This window comes from Otolemur garnettii, unplaced genomic scaffold, assembly GCF_000181295.1.
Source record: "Otolemur garnettii isolate 467f Iridium unplaced genomic scaffold, OtoGar3 scaffold00005, whole genome shotgun sequence".
NCBI lineage: Eukaryota > Metazoa > Chordata > Mammalia > Primates > Galagidae > Otolemur > Otolemur garnettii.
The window spans coordinates 33,703,708-33,720,505 of record NW_003852400.1 but is presented as its reverse complement, the minus strand read 5'-3'; the positions used below and the strand labels follow the sequence as shown (position 1 = coordinate 33,720,505).

The window sequence follows — 16,798 nt, the reverse complement described above, 5'->3', positions numbered from 1 at the left end:
AGTGATCTGTTAAGTAAGTTGATCTGCTGATAATGTTTAACTTTGCCTCACTTTAGATTATAATAGCTTTAGATTTGTTAATGATTTTGTATCTTACTATTAATAAATTAACTCTAAAAGAGAAGGGGGGCATGGAAAGGCATGTCTGACCTTCCTTCTTATGGCCAGTAATGCAGCTATAGGGTTTATCTCAGGTCCCATTGGCCAAGATGTAGTCCAGCCAGTCAGCTGGGGGACGGTCTTTAGATTTATTTTAGTTCACGTATGTGATGCTTCTGCCTAAGGAAGCTCATTAGAGATTAAGTGCCCAATATGTTGGGTATATCATATGGACATCCTCTGCCTAGTACATGCAAAAATCTAGTTCCCCAGAAGGAAAGTAGGTATTTAGCACACACATACATTGTTTAAGCAAACAGTCTGGCACAGTGAGCCACCCTTACCAGTTAACTCTTGGATGATAGCTGAGAGCCTACCTTGCAGGCAAATCTTTCTAAGGCCAACTGTGGTGAAGTTTATGCAAGGATGCTTAGACATTTTGGTAACTAAAATTTTAATTGACAGTAAGTAACTTTTATAAATATATAATTTATTAATGTTATTAAATTACTTTTGCTTTGGAAATGCTTTTGTACTTTGTTTTACTGCCATTTATTTGCATATTTGAGTAATTTCAGATAGTGGATTTGTCGGAAAATTCCCATTGAAATATGTTAGAGCAGCTAATCCAGTGGATTATTTGGCCTGCAGTAGGAAGTGAGGAAGACTTAGCTAAGGGGATAGAAGAGTGGCCATAGGGAAGAGGGTGTGATTGCCTAGAAGCCTAATGAAGAAAGTGCTTTAAGAATGATTGACTGCATTAAATGTTACATAGGGGTTAAAAGGCCTGAGAACTGCCCATAAGTCTTAGCAATGTGAGGTCATTAGTGTTCAAGGGGTGTAGTGGATATGAAAACTTGATCGTAACTTATTTAAGAGAGAATAGAAAGGCTAGTTTCTGGAGGAAGTTTCATGTATATTGAGCAGAGAAATGGAAGGGGTAGCAGAAAGCAGTCATAGATTAGTAATAATGTGAAACTAGTAGATGAACAACTATAGGCTTGCATAAGAGAAAAACACAAATTCAAGAAGGGGGAAGGGTGAGGGGTTTACCTAAACTCTCACCTAAAAGGTACAGTGTAGGTACATATGCCACACCTCCTGGGTGAGGGCTCATTTACAACATGGACTTTACCTAACAAATGGAAACAACATAACCTAATTGTGTGTATCCTGATAGTAACCTGAAATAAGAAAGAAGGGTTTCATTATTCTTTTAAGATGGATGCTATAATAGCATATTGACATGATGGAGTGGTTCAGTAGGGAGGAGAAGTCTATGCTCGAATGAGGATGGATAGGACCAATGGCACTAGTGGTATGGAATTAGACCCTCGCTGGAAGGATAGATAGTTCATCGAGAGGAACAGGAGGAAAGGCAAAGAATGTGGATACAGATGCAGATAGATTAATGCCAATGGGAGGACTTAGGATTTGTTTTTCTGTTTTCTCTGTGATCTAGGGAATAAATCTTCAGCTGAAAGTGGGGAAGGTAGGTGAAATGTCCTGGCTTTAAAAAAGAGAAGATGTTTGAAATAATACATATTGCCTTTCATTTTTATTTCTTACATCTAGCTTAAATATATATATATATATATAAAAATATAAATATATATTTATATAAATAAAACTATCCCAAGAAAAAATATATTAGGACTAATTTTGGGGTATTCATGGCAAACTATGATAACTTTTGATCTAAAAAATCTACAAAGTATGGCTGGAGGCAAGATGGCCGACTGAAGCCAGCTTTTGGCTAGAGGCTCCCATACAGAGGGAGAAATAATGGCCAGAAATAACCCAATGAAGTGGAAGATCGGGAGCTGAGCCAAGAGAGAGGATCTATGGGCTAGCTTCCCCCCCTGCTGCAACAAGCTGGGACTCCAAGGGAACAAATTTCAGATACAAAACCAATCCCAAAGAGGACAGAATTCCCTCCCTCCCCCCACCACCCCAGGAGAGCAGCTGGAGGTGAGTAGAGAACAGAGGACCTTTTGTTTCAACAAAGGGGAGAGAACACTGAGGACTGGAACTCAGTCTACAGAGAAATACTACTGCAAGCCCAGGTAGTCACTTGCCTGGGCCAAAAGTTGATCTGGTATTCTCCCTACTTTCCTGAACTCCCAATCCACCTCCCCCTACTTTCCTCGCAGTCTGGAAGACTACCCCCTGGAAAATCTGGAGTGTTTAGCAGATTTTTCCTAGGGTGGGGAACCTCATGAGCTGTGGGGCAGTTGCACTGAGACTAAAACTTTAATAGATGCAAGGAGTCACAATGGGAGAGAGACTTGCCCCATGTTGGAAAGAGCATAGCTTGGGACCTGTGCCACTGACTACTGGGACCTCAGCCCACCAGGTCCCTGGCTCAGCAGCCCACACTGAGTGGCTTGGCTCCCCGCCAGGCTCTTGTGACCTGTGGCCCATGGCTGGCGACTGCTGCCAGCTTCTGCAACCTGTGGCCCATGCCGGTGACTCCTGCCCAGCTCCAACAACCTGTGTGGCCCACGGCTGGCGACTCCACCCTCTGGCTCCCAGCCTGGCTTCTGTGACCCACAGCCAGCAAATCCTGCCTGGCTCCTGAGACCCACAGCCTATGGCTGGTGACTTCTGCCTGGCTTCTGCAACCATCTGTCTGTGGCCAGCGACTCCCTCCTGGCCACTGCCACCTGCGGCTGGGACTCCTACTGGCTTCTGTAACCTGTGGCCCACGCTGGAGACTCCTGCATGACTCCTGAGACTCATGTGTCCCACGGCTGGTTACTCCATCCTCTGGCTCCCTGCCTGGCTTCTGCATCCTATGGCCTGTGGCCAGATACTCCTGCCTGCGACTGCAGCCTGCAGCCAGTGACCCCTACCCAGACCCTGTGACCCGTGGCCCAAACCAGAGACACCCACCTTACTCCTGCCACCTTTATGGCCAATGTCCATCAACTCCATCCTCCGGCTCCATTCCGGGTACCTGAGACCTGCTGGTGACTCCTACCTAGCTCCTATGACCCCTGAGGTCCCAGAGGCTGGGGACTCCATGCTCTAGCTTCCCACCCAGCTCTTGTGGCCTGAGGCCAGGGGTCAGTGGCTCCGCCTGCTGGTTCCCTGCCCAGCTCCAGTGACCTGCACACGGTAGTACCTCTGAGAGTGGTGGTGGCTGGGTCCCTCCCACTGGGGTCAATTTGAGCTGCCACTGGACGACCCGTGCTGCCTACATGCTGAAGACCCTTTGAACTTTCCTACCATATCAGTGTTTGTGTTGCCTGGAACAATTGGTTTAGTACTTTTGACCTGGACCTATCACCTGGGGACCCACCAAGGTTGTACCTTGTGGGAGTGTGGGATTCTTCCTGCCAGTTGTCACCTGTGGGTGGGGGTGTGTGGTGTCTTAATTGCTTATGTATCTCTACAGCTGAGATTTCAGCCCAAAGCCACTGATTCACTAGGATTGGGCAGAGACTAGCTGAATACTGGTCAGCGCCATCTAGCCCTACCACAGCAAGCAGGTCCCTAGGGAAAAGCCGCAATCACCTGTCCCAGTTCTTTGGTAAAGGGCTGGTCAATTACAACTCCAGGAACCCTGAATTCAATTTCACCTTGTCAGCTTCTCTAGCCAACTGGTGAAAAATAATCATGGGGCAGAATCAGTGGAAAAACCCTGGCAACATGAATAATTAGAGTAGATGAACTCCCCCAAGGAGTGACAAAGGAGAAACAACAGAAGATCCCATTCATAAACAAATGGCTGAGATGTCAGAAATTGAATTCAGAATTTGGATTCCAAATAAGATTAACAGAATGGAGGTAAAGATGGAATTAGAAATTCAAGGAGCAATTCAAAAGTTGTCTCAAGAATTCAATGAATTTAAAGACAAAATTAACAAAGATTTTGACACATTGAAGCAAGAACTTGTAGCCCTTAAAGATCTGAGAAATACAGTAGAATCACTTAGTAACAGAATGGAGCAGGCAGAAGAAAGGATCCCAGATATTGAAGAGAAAGCTTTTGAACACTTTCAAATGCCCAAAGAGAAAGACAAGTGGAGTGCAAAAATGGATCATTCCCTGAGAGACTTGTGGGACCACTCCAAAAGAGCAAACATAGGAATCTCTGAAGGAGAAGAAGATCATCTAAAAGGTAAAGATACTCTACTCCAAGAGATAATTGAGGAGAACTTCCGAAGCATGGCAATAGACACTGAAATTCAGATAGCAGACACTTTCAGAACCCCAGCATGATTCAACCCAAATAAAGCATTGTCTAGACACATTGTAATTAACTTTACCAAAGTTAATTTGAAGGAGAAAATCCTGTAAGCAGCCAGATGTAAGAATATCATAACCTACAAGGGAAAGAATATTAGAGTGAATGTAAATATCTCTCTGCTGAAACTTTTTAAGCAAGAAGAGGATGGTTATCCACCTTCAATCTCCTAAAACAAAACAACTTTCAGCCCAGATCCTGTAAGCAGCTAAATTGAGCTTCACTTAATGAAAGAGAAGTTAAATACTTTAATGACATACACATGAAATTTGTCATAACCATACCAGCTCTTCAGGATATTCTCAGACCCATCCTCCATAATGACCAGCACAATGCTCTACCACCAAAGTAAACTCACTCTGAAATACTTGACCAAAACCCAGCTTCCACAGTGGCAAAAAGATTCAGAATGTCCACTGGACATTTAATGAAGACATGAATTATAAGAATCTGTGGGATACTGCAAAGGCAGTCCTAAGAGGGAAATTTATAGCATTGCAAGCTTTCTCAAGAGAAAAGAAAGAGAGAAAGTCAATAACTTAACAGGACATCTTAAGCAACTGGAAAAGGAAGAACATTCCAACTCCAAACCCAGCAGAAGAAAAGAAATAACTAAAGTTAGAGCAGAATTAAATGAATTTGTAAACAAAAGAATAATTCAAAAGATCAGTGAATCAAAAAGTTGGTTTTTTTCAAAAATTCGACAAAATTTATACACCTTTGGCCAACCTAACCAAAAATAGAAAATTAAAGTCCATAATATCATGAATCAGAAATGACAAAGACAAAATAATAACAGATACCTCAGAAATTAAAAAAATCCTTAATGAATACTACAAAAAACTTTATTATCAGAAATATGAAAATCTGAAAGAAATTGAGCAATACTTGGAAGCATGCCAACTTCCTAGACTTAATTAGAAAGAATTAGAAATGCTGAACAGACCTATATCAAGTACTGAAATAGAATCAACTATATGAAATCTCCCAAAAAGGAAGAGTCTGGGACCAGATGGCTTCACATCAGAATTTTACCCAACCTTTAAAAAGGAATAGCACCTATATTACTTAACCTTTTCTAAAACATCAAGAAAGAAGGAGCACTTCCCAACACAAAAAAACCCAACAAGAAAGAAAACTATAGACCAATATCTTAAATGAACATAGATGCAAAAATATTCAATAAGATCCTAGCAAACAGAATCCAGCATGACATCAAATAAATTATATACCATGACCAAGTGGGTTTTATCTCAGTGACTCAAGGTTGGTTCAATATATGTAAATCTATAAATATTATACACCACATAAACAAACTATAAAACAAAGACCACATGATTCTCTCAATAGATGCAGAAAAAGCATTTGACATTATTCAGCATCCTTTCATGATCAGAACACTTAAGAAAATAGGTATAGAAGGGACTTTTCTAAAACTGATAGAGGCCATCTACAGTAAACCCACAGCCAATATCATTTTGAATGGAATAAAATTGAAAACATTTCCACTCAGATCAGGAACCAGACAAGGTTGCCCATTGTCTCCACTGCTTTTTAACATTGTAATGGAAATCTTAGCCATTATAATCAGGCAAGAGAAGGCGATCAAAGGTATACAAATAGGCTCAGAGGAGATCAAACTTTCACTCTTTGCAGATGCTATGATTTTATGCCTGGAAAACCCCAGGAACTTAACCACAAAACTCCTAGAAGTGATCAAGGAATATGATAGCATCTCAGTATACAAAATCAATACTCACAAATCAGTAGCTTTTATATATACCAATAAAAGTCAAGCAAAAAAAGCAGTCAAGGACTCTATTCCCTTTACAGTTGTGCCAAAGAAGATGAAATATTGGGAATTTACCTAACAAAGGATGTGAAAGATCTCTATAAAGAGAATTATGAAACTCTGAGAAAAGAAATAGCTGAAGATGTCAACAAATGGAAAAACATACTATGCTCATGGCTAGGAAGAATCAAGATTGTTAAAATGTCCATATTACCCAAAGCAATTTACAAATTTAATGCAATCCCTATCAAAGCACCACCGACATACTTTAAAGATCTGGAAAAAAATAATACTTCATTTTATATGGAACCAGAAAAAACCTCAAATAGCCAAGACATTAGTCAGATATAAAAACAAAGTAGGAGGAATCATGCTACCAGACTTCAAACTATACTATAAATCTATAGTGATCAAAACAGCATGATATTGGCACAAAAATAGAGAGGTAGATGTATGGAACAGAATTGAGAACCAAGAGATGAACCCACACACTTATTATAATTTGTCTTTAATAAGCCTTTCAAAAATATAAATTGGGGGAAAGATTCCCTATTTAACAAATGGTGCTGGGAGAATTTGCTGGCATCTTGTAGAAGACTGAAACTGGACCCACACCTTTCACCATTAACAAAAATTGACTCTCACTGGATAAAATATTTAAACTGAACATGAAACTATAAAGATTCTTGGAGGGAGTGTAGGAGAAACACTTGAAGAAATGGGCCTGAGAAAATACTTTATGAGGGGGACCCCCCAGGCAGTGGAAGCAACACCAAAAATATGTTACTGGGATCTGATCAAACTAAAAAGCTTCTACACAGCCAAGAACACCGTAAGTAAAGCAAGCAGACAGCCCCTAGAATGGGAGAAGATATTTGCAGGCTATGCTTCTCACAAAGGCTTGATAACCAGAGTCCACAGAGAACTCAAATGTATTAGCAAGAAAATAATAAGTGATCCCATTTTATTGTGGGCAAAGGACTTGAACAGAAGCTTTGCTGAAGAAGATAGGTGTATGGCCTACAGACATATGGAAAAATGTTCATCATCTTTAATCATCAGAGAAATGCAAATCAAAACCACTTTGAGATATCATCTAACTCCCATAAGACTGGCTCACATAACAAAATCCCACAACTACTGATGTGGGTGCTGGTGTGGAGAAAAGGGAACACTTTTGCATTGCTGGTGAGAGTGCAAGCTAATAAGTCCCTTTTGGAAAGAAATATGGAAAGTACTCATGGATCTAAAAGTAGACCTCCCATTTGATCCTGCAATTCCTCTAGTAGGTGTATATCCAAAAGACCAAAAATCACTTTATAACAAATATATTTGTACCATTGTTCATTGTAGCTCAATTCATAATAACCAAGTCATGGAAGAAGCCCAAGTGCCCATTGACCCAAGAATGGATTAATAAATTGTGGTATATGTGTACCACAGAATATTATGCAGCCTTAAAAAAGATGGAGAGTTTATCTCTTTTACATTTACATGAATGGTGCTGGAACATATCCTTCTTAGTAAAGTATCTCAAGAATGGAAAAAAATATTCCATGTACTCAGTACTATTATGAAGCCAATTTACAATCACTCACACTTTCATATGAAGAATAGATCACAACTATGGCCCAAGACGAAGGAGGGATGAGGAGGGGATGGAAAGGAAGGGTGGAGGTCAGATCGAGGGATGGTGAATGGTGGGATCACACCAATGGTGCATAATGCAAGGGTACATGTTAGATTTATTAGTATAGAATATAAATGTCTTAACACAATAACTAAGTAAACGAGATGAGATGTATGTTAGCCAGTGTGATGTAAGCATTTCTAATTCTATATGAAATCAGCACATTGTACTGCATATATACATGATCTATGTAATGCACTAATGTATACATGATCTGTGTGTTTATGATTTAATAAAAAATAAAAAATCTACAAAGCTATTGAATGGTTCAGTCATTAATGTGACCTTGAGATATTGACTTAGGGATTTTTTTTTATTAAATCAGCTGTGTACATTAATTTTTTTTTAAATCAAAGATACAGCTTTCCTTTGTGGAACTTATATAGAAAATGTCAAATAGCATTTACCATTTGAGAGTTTAGCAGAAATCCATGTGCTATAACCAAGGTCATGTGAAGATGAATCATATCTCAGAGAAACACATTATAAGCTGATCATGGTCATTATGGATTATGGCAAAATAAAAGTAGGTGTGCAGTTTTTGGTTATAGGTGACTTTTTGTCTTCAAAGGATGCTGGAGGTCATAGATATCAAGATGCTATTCTGTATGCTGACCTGCTGGATTATTCCCCCATGCACCGTCCCTATTTCTCCGGCTTATCTCATTCATTCTCTTATTATATATATGTAAGCCATGCTCACTTTATTTTAGTTCTTCAAATACTAAAAATTTTCTTCTATTTTATTTCCTTCTGATCTTGCTACTTATCCTTCAGATAGCAAGTCACTGTTTACTCTGTATGTACAAATATACACACAAAGCAGAAAGATGGATTGCATGTGTGAACACTGAAATGTTTTTGGTGCCTATGTCAGGATCAGTAACTTAAACATCATTAAACTCTACAAGTGTGATACTTAGATAGCAAACCACCTGTCCTACTCAGAGTAGGTTTAAGCCAACCCTTTATGTGTTTTTCCAGTGCCTATTTTTTTTCTCCCCAGCATCAGAATTATGATTGAATAATTACTTGAGTTGTTTGTGAAATTTTTGATTCACCTGATAGACTGTGCATCCTTGTCAAGGCGAGGATAATATCTGTCTTGTTCTTAGCAATGTGCCTCTTATATTTTTACTGTCAAGTACATATTTGTTCAAAGGAATGATCATAAAGGCTTGCATGCATAGAAATGGATGAAAAATGGCCCATGTATTGCTCTTCCTCTACCTGGGCAGCATTTTCCAGATACTCATACTGCTTGTTTCTACTCTTCATTTAGGTCCCTTTGTAAATCTTATTTCTCAGAAAAGCATTATCTGATAATCTTATATAAGATAGGAACCGCTATCATGTGTCTTTTATTTGCTTTAGTTTCCTTATTAGATACCTATTTTTTGGTTAAGAATTTGTCTATCTTTTCCTGATGGTCTCAGTTTTACTAGGGCAGGGACTTTGTCTTCTTCCCTTATCTCTGTGATCTAGAGAATAGATCTCCTAGCACCTAGGAGAGTTCATGGCACACATTAGGGTCTTGAGAAATACTGTCAAATGAAATTTCATCATCCATATGTGTGCATGTGTATATACATATTTATGTGTTAAATGAAATTAAATATGCAATTTAATAAATTATTAATATATATGTAATCTATAAATTAATAAAGAAATATGTAATGCCAATTACATAAACAGACCTTCATGAGGGCAATATTTGTGTATGTGTATAAATTCTTTTTAAAACCTTTAAGAAATTCATCTGAAGTTATTGAAAGTCTGGGCAAAGACTTAACAGATAAAATTGTTGACTTGCAGTATTTTGTAAATGTGAAAATTTCTACTGAGTTGATATTTCTAGGGATCAATTAAATTGTGTCATATTACTTAGTCGAAACTTTATGGGGTTACCAAAAGTTATCTTTTACATCATTTTTGAGATGCAAAAATATGTTAACTACATATAAAATGTATGGTTTAATTTCTGTATGTACAAATATACACACAAAGCAGAAAGATTGATTGCATGTGTTAACCCTGAAATGTTATTAGTGCCTATGTTTGGATCAGTAACTTAAAAATCGTTGAAATCTATAAGTGCAATACTTAAGATACATAAATACTTGTTTTTGATTGGTTTTTGGCTTTTTCATGTAAGTAGGTATTTGTGCAATTTTTTCTTGCTGCCTAAGATAATTTTGGGAAGAAAATCTATCTTGGGGAATTTTTCATGACACATTAAGTGGTGAAAGAAAAAAGGTTCTTCAAGAAAATAATGACTATTAAAGAGTAACAAATTCATAAAATGAATGAAACAATGAAAACAATGCAGTCTCCAGGATCATGAAGAAAAGCCCACAGATTGGTGCAGAAGATTCTTATTGAATATTCAGATGTTAAATTCTGTGCAGTTTAAGGAACAATACATTTTTAAATTATATATATCCATTTTTTGAGAAAATTGCTGACATGATCACAGATCATGTTCTGACCTTTATTGTTTAGAGACTTGGTTTCATTTCTGACACTCAAGGTTTTTTGTATGTGGAGAATTTTAGAAGGTAGTTGTTTGAAGTTTTTCTTGCAGTTTTTGACCGGGGCTGGGTTCAAACCCACCACCTCTGGCATATGGGGCCAGCGCTCCACTCCTTTGAACCACAGATGCCACCCTGTTTTTAAGCTTTTTTGAAAATGTACATGCTTGAAAGATACAGCAGGATTTTACCAGTGGCTGAGTTGGGCTCTGGTGTGTTCATTATATGCCTTTTGGTTTGCTGTCCATCTTAGAGAATTTACTGTGAAGAGCTCCTATAATGGAGATCGAGAAGCTGTGTTTTTAAGTGTCTATTTATCCTGAAAGGGTAAATAGACTCTTAAAAAATAAAAACATCATCCCAACTCCCCCTAAATTTTTAAGAGGTTCCTGTCACTTTTGTCTCTGGACATCCAAATATAATTGTGGAATTGAAGGATTGTGATAGGAATTCCCATTAATGATATCCAGCCTGTCTATATTCAGGCTGTGTATCATTAATAGGAATAGGACCTGTGTCTTGTACTGAGTGTTGATATATATGTCCTTTACATGCTGACTAAACAGGAAACAGTCAGATGCAGTGTTATTGAGAATGTCTTTTCAAGGATTTTTCATTCTCATAAGTTCTATTACCAATTTACAGAGCACAGTTTTCTGTTGCTTCTCCTTTCCTACCTTCATCCCTGGCTTTTTTTTTGCTGATAATGTAGGTGGGCCTGTATTGAATTTGGAGGTGATAAGGAAGAGCCTCAGAAGAAAATGACTCAAAAGAAACCTCATGTCACATGGGGTTTTGGGGCAGGGAACCCACGTGGGTGGGCGATGAAGAGTTGGGAAGGTAGGTAGAGATAAGAGTGGGGACATAAGTCATTTTTTTTTAAACAAATGGAGACTCATGGAAAAGGATAAGGAATGAAAAGATTCTCAAGAAGGGTGAGTGAAAGGACATATGAAGAAAATGAGTGAAAAAGAGACATAAATAGGCATTTAAAGATGAAGCTTTCTGTTTCCAAAAGAGCTGACATTTTCTCTTAGTCAGAGTGTCTGCAAATCATTATTTTGTTTCTCATAAATGTCAGTTGCAAACCACACTATCAAGAGGCATATCTTAGTTGTTAATAGAAACGTAATCTATTTATAGTACTTTATCAGATAAAATAATCCATAATCATGGTATATGTTTGGAAAGGATTTAAAAATGCTTAAAAATCATGATTCATCCCCTTGATCATATTTCTTATAAGTGTATCTTTTTCTCTTTTCCCCCCTCCTACTTTAATTTATATATTTTTCTTCAACCAATTCTACTAGATATGCTTGTATAGCTATGTCATTTTTTTGCATCCTATTTTGGGAAAATCCTAAGGAGTTATTGGAAATAAGATTCTGTGATTTGGCTTGGGATCTCCTCTGAGCATAATCTTTAACCCTAATTTTTTTTCCTTAATCATTAGCTTAAAAAGCATAAATTATTTTCACATTACATTTAGTTTTCATATATGGCAATCATTTATAAGTTGTTAGTTGTGTCTTTGTTTATGAGAGTTTAACTTTAGTTATATAAGGTTAGTAGTGGTTCTAGTTTCAGCCCCATCCTTTATAGCTTTTAGCATTTTATAACATTCTATTTTTGTCAATGTGATGGACATATACAGATTTGTGTTTTAATAGAACTTGATTGCTAGTTGGAATGGAGTTTTGTTTCTTCATGTTTCCCTGTGTTGCTTATTGCTATGGGCTGAATGTTAATGTTGGCCCCAAATTCATATATTGAAACCTAACCCGAAAGCTGGTATTAAGAAGTGGGACCCTTGGAAGGTGATTATGTCATGAGGAAAGAGCACTCATGAATGGGGTTAATGCCCTTATAGAAGAGGCTTGAGGGAGTTGGTGTACCCTAGCCACCATGTGAAGGTGCAGCAAGAAGGTGCCATCTATGAGTACTGGGCCCTTGCCAGACTCTAAAATCTGTTGGCATGTTAATCTTGGATTTCCCAGTCTGGAACTGTGAGCAGCAAATTCAGTTCATAAATTACCCAGTGTGAGATATCAACCTTCATGGACTAAGACACTTACTAACATTTTACTAATAATGCATATTAGTAGCCTCTATTTTTCTGATAGCTTGTCTTTCTTTTTGTTTTTTTTAAAGTTAAAACTTCCTGAATTTTTTATTCCTGGTACTACTACCACAATTTACAGGGCAATATACCTGATGTAATAATGAAAAGAAAAAGAAAAAGACAAAGCTACAACAGATAAAAGACCTCAGGAATGTACATCTAATTGACACTACATTGGGACCACTGTCCCAAAGTAACCTGTAGCTCTCCTGACAACTCCTCGCTCTCGCTCCTGCTAAGAACTGTAGCCCTTTTCTGATGTTTTTAGAACCTCCTGCTACCATTTCCAACAATTCCACCACCAGATCCATAATCACCACCATATGGGCTGCCTGAGCTTCTTCCACCAAAACTGCCCCCTTTCATGGGTCCATAATTTGATTGCTGTTGTCCACTATAATTTCCAAAATCATTTTATTCCCCCCCCACCATAGTTACCTCCAAAATTTCCTCCTTCATTGTAACCATCATATCCTCCTCTACCACTGTATCTGCCACCTTGGTTTCCATATCCTGGTCCGTGACCACCATAGTCCCCTCAACTACTGTAACCAGGACCACTGCCATAGTTCCCACTGTCACCTCCAAATCCATTGTATCCACCATCACCTTATCCATAACTACATGGGCTGCCACCACCTCTACCACCATATCCTCCTCTTCCATCAAAGTTTCCACTACAACCAAAATTTCCTCCACCACCTCCAAAGTTTCCTTCCCGACCCATAAAGTTGCCAGTTCCACCTCCACAACCTCTTTGCGATCCAGCAGACTGCATCTCTTGTTTAGAAAGGGCCTTTTTTGCTTCACAGTTTTACCCATTAATAGTGTGGTATTTCTGAACAACAATTTTATCAACAGTGTCATGATCATCAAAAGTTACAAAAGCAAATCCTCTCTTTTTTCCACTCTGCCTGTCTTCCATAACTTCTATGGTTTCAATCTTGCCATACTTTTCAAAGTAGTCTCTCAAATTATATTCTTCTGTATCTTCTTTAATACCACCAACAAAAATTTTCTTCACTGTGAGATGGGCACCAGGCTTTACAGAATCCTCTCGAGAAACACCTCTCTTTGGTTCCACAACATGCCCATCAACCTTGTGTGGTCAGGCACACATTACTGCATCCACCTCTTCTACACAAGAGTAAGTCATAAAACCAAAGCCCCTGGAACATTTTGTTTGGGGATCTTGCACTACCACACAATCTGTGAGTGTGCCCTATTTCTCAAAGTATTCTCTTAAATTGTCATCTGTAGTTTCAAAGCTCAGACCACCAAGAAACAATTTTCTCACCTGCTCTGGTTCCTTTGCATCATGGCCCTTCATTTTGAGACTGGACTCGCCTCGTCCAACTCGAGTTCAATATGGGACCATGGCTTGTCTCTTTTTTGTTGGGTTGCTGGAGTTTCTTCCATATCATAGATTTTATTATTTTTTTGTTTTTTTATGTTACAAACAATCTTCTCAATTTGTCTGTAACATTGTCTTTAATGTATTTCATTTTGATATAGCCAAATCCTGAGTTTATGGTCTTGTTTAAGAAATTACTTTCCGGCTTGGCACCTGTGGCTCAAATGGCTAAGGCACCAGCCATGTACACCCATGGTGGTGGGTTCAAATCCAGCCTAGGCCCACCAAACAACAATGATGGCTGCAACCAAAAAAAATAGCTGGGCGTTGTGGTGGGCGCCTGTGGTCCCAGCTACTCAGGAGGCTGAGGCAGGAGACTCGCTTGAGCCCAGGAGTTGGAAGTTGCTGTGAGCTGTGATGCTACCGCACTCTACCCAGGGGGACAGCTTGAGGCTCCTGTCTCAAAAAAAAGAAATTATTTTCCTCATCATAGTTGTATTGTATTCTTAGCATTAGGTTTTTGTTTCATAGTTAGTCTTGGTTCATTCGGAGGTCATTTAAATATATTTGGTGATGTAGAGATTTTACTTTTTCATTTTTGTAAAGTGAAGGAGTTATTTTTTCAATATCATTTACTGAATCGCCCATTCTTTCCTAATTTGTGTCTCAGTTATGTTGCCAGTTTCTAATAGTGGGGGTACCAAAAAATGTATACATATTTTAAGAGATCTTGTTGGAAGTAAAATCAGTCATTCTCAAAATTGTATAAATTGCAGGTAAAATGGATGTGTGTAACATGTCTAGATACACTTAACCAGTAATGGTACCCTCAATTCAACTTTAAAAATTAATACATAGATAACAGTACTTAAAATGTGTATACATTTTTTTTGCCACTGTCTATAAACATAGATTTATTTCTGGGTTCCTGTGATATTACATCTTATTTTCTTAATTTCAGAATTGTTTTTCAGCATGAGTTCCCTGGCAATTTAGAGCCTTAGGCAAGGTTTAAATACTGATGGAAGGTGATATGGTCCCAACATAGTCACTGTTTCACAAACATAGCTGGTCACTTCATCACATGGGATGTACCCAAACTGGATTATCCAACTGTTGTGTTCTTTCTATTCGACCGTTCTAATGGACAACATATCTGCTAGCTCCCTTTGTTAGCATTCATCCCACAGGCAGTAGACTCTGGGGTTCCCCATGTAGTAACAGGGAAGCCAGGTTCCATGACCTGTACCATGGTGTTTTAACTGTGTCCAGAGGTGGCTGCAGGGAGAAAGTAGAGATTCTGGCTTGTGTCCCCAGTTATGGACTAGGCCAGCCCACACGCAGTTAGTCACATAGGGCCTGAGAGAGAGATAAGACCCAGGAGAATCTGCGGCAACTGATATATTCTGTTATTGATCTTTGTTTTCTATAAATCTGAAGTCTTAAGATCCCTCTAGTTGGAAGGTTTTATTCTTTGAAATTATAAGATTTAAATTTTAAGTTGTCTCTGTCATGACTATAGTATAGTTCTTTCTGATATCTTTCATTTTTGAAACACTTTTACTTTATGTATATTAGTAATTTCTTAGATATATTTTAGCTATTGCCTTATTTTCTATTGTATATTCTAATTGATATTTGCTGTTATTTTTCTCTTTCATGTATTAAGCTATAGGATGCAAATTTACTGAGGTCTGGTTTTGAGTATGTACTTTGAATTCTGAGTTTTCTTACACAAATGGTCATAGTATCTGCATATAATAAATTTGTCTTTTTCTTTCAGTTCTCATTTTTCTTTCCTTGTTGCTTTGGCCAGACCATCTGGTATTATATTGTAGACTAGCAAATATATGGTATATGTTTTCTTGGACACTATCATTAAACAGTTTATTTCATTTCTTAAGTATAATGTTCGCAGGTGTTTTAATAGAAAGTAAAATTTCCTTAACTTTTACTTTTCTAAACAGACTTTTCTTTTTAAAAATCTCAGATATTGTGCTTTTTGAAATCTTATGTTTTTTCCCTATATCTATAGATGGTACATATATGTTTTTACTCTATTAATGTGCATTAACATGATAGACTTACCACTGTTGAATGTCTTTGTGATTCTAGGATGACTCTTAAGATCTATAATGTTTTATATACTATAGAATTTAGCTATCTGATTTTTTTTTTTTTTTGCTACCTGATATTTTCTTAGGGCTTTTTTTCACTTCTCTGTTTATAAGTTTCTTTTTTTATGCTGTCCTTTTTTGATTTTTATTGAAAGAATATATCAAGTTTATAAAATGATTTGGGTCATTTTTCTTTTTTTATTGTTTTCTAGAATAATTTTTAGGTGATACAGTGGTATTTACTACTGAAATCTTGATAGAGCTTCATAGTAAAACTTTGTAAGCCTGGTGATTGTTTTGGATGTGGGTAGGATAGAAGAGTAGATTTTTAGTGGTGATTGTTAATTAACATTTCAATTTCTGTAATGGTCATTAAATCTCTAGGGTTTTTTCCTGCCCATTATAATACTTTATTCCAGAAATATATCTCTTTTATGGATATATTCAAGTTTAGGGGAATAATATTCTTTTTTTTTTTTATCATCTCTCTCTCTACTTTTTTCTTTTTTAATTAAGTCATATACACCTAGATCATGAATACATTTATGCACATGTGGGGTACAATGTGTTCATTTTTTTGTACAATTTGGAGTGCTTACATCAAACTAATATAGCTTTCACCTCATTTACTCGATTATTGTGTTAAGATATACTTTTTAAAAGTTCTTTTTCTCTTTTTATTTTTATTTTATTTTATTTTTTTATTGAATGGTAACTATGTAAATTAATGAACTTCTGGGGTACAGTGTGGTGTTTTCACATACAATTTGAAACACTTCCATCAAACTGGTTAACATAGCCTTCATGTCATTTTCTTAGTTATTGTGTTAAAACGTTC

General features: G+C 37.5%; 1 protein-coding gene and 1 pseudogene across 1 annotated transcript in view; one reads left to right on the top strand and one right to left on the bottom strand.

The window, feature by feature from the left end:
• The window catches only part of ISPD (isoprenoid synthase domain containing), a 308,561-nt gene that overhangs the window by 47,242 nt on the left and 244,521 nt on the right, over positions 1-16,798 (top strand). The window lies entirely within an intron of this gene.
• LOC100946984 overlaps positions 12,705-16,798 on the bottom strand; it is an 8,002-nt pseudogene continuing 3,908 nt past the window's right edge.